Below are 975 nucleotides of genomic sequence, written 5' to 3'. Positions count from 1 at the left end.
ATCTAACTTAAATTCTTCTCATCTACTTCTTAGATTTAGGACCCAATAGGCTTTTATCTTTAGAATTTCTTTCATACTCTTCTTTTATTTATATCTAAAAATCCAAAAAAAAAAAATTGAATTGGTTGTGTTTGCTCTAAGGTATAAATTGTAGGGTTTATGCTTGGGCGTCGTTCATTGCAACCCAAGATTTAACCATTAGATTCTAAAATTGAAAGAATCTTTAGAGCCAACAGACCTAGGAACATGGACCAAAACCAGAAGACAAATCCACCTAGGCAACTGAAGGAGTACTTTACTCTACCTACTCTCCTTGCATTCAGGCACCTCCAGTTGAGGTAGTTTAATATGAAATCAAATCAAGTGTCATCTAAATGCTTCCATCATTTTATGAACTTGCTAATGAGGACCCTACAGACATCTCGATGAATTCTTGAAAATCTGTTCAATGGTTAGAATTCAAAATTTCTCTGATGATACTCTCCGATTGAAATTATTTTCTTTCTCGTTGAAGGACAAAGCCAAATATTGATTGAACTCCTTGGATACCATCACAATTTCAACCTGGGATCAACTACAGAGAAATTTTTTTAAAAAATATCTTTCAATAGGAAAAACTAATCAAATCAGAAAGGCCATAACTAATTTTTTCCAATTGGATGGGGAGATGTTTAATGAGACTTAGGAGAGATTAAAAGAACTGATTAGAAAATACCCCCACCATGCTGTACCCAAATGGCAACTAATCTAATGCTTCTATATGGCTTGTCAGAGAAGCACCGACAAATGGTTGATGTATCCTGTGGTGGAACCTTCATGCTAAAAAATGAGCATGAAGTCTGACAGCTATTTGAAACCCTAAGTGAGAACTTATTGCACCACATGTCTGCTACCAAGAGAGACCTTCCTATGTTTGGGCCTAAACGGGGTGAGATTTACAAAATAGGAAGCTCAATGGATATCCACAGTCGAGTG

General features: G+C 35.9%; 1 non-coding gene across 1 annotated transcript; it reads right to left on the bottom strand.

The window, feature by feature from the left end:
• Positions 1 to 623: 623 nt before the first annotated feature.
• On the bottom strand, positions 624 to 729 carry LOC114913351 (small nucleolar RNA R71). The gene has a single exon (XR_003799360.1). It is a non-coding gene; the product is annotated as a small nucleolar RNA R71 (small nucleolar RNA).
• Positions 730 to 975: the final 246 nt, after the last annotated feature.

This window comes from Elaeis guineensis, chromosome 16 (assembly GCF_000442705.2).
Source record: "Elaeis guineensis isolate ETL-2024a chromosome 16, EG11, whole genome shotgun sequence".
Lineage (NCBI taxonomy): Eukaryota > Viridiplantae > Streptophyta > Magnoliopsida > Arecales > Arecaceae > Elaeis > Elaeis guineensis.
The sequence above is the reverse complement of the archived record's forward strand: the minus strand, read 5'-3'. Positions and strand labels throughout refer to the sequence as shown.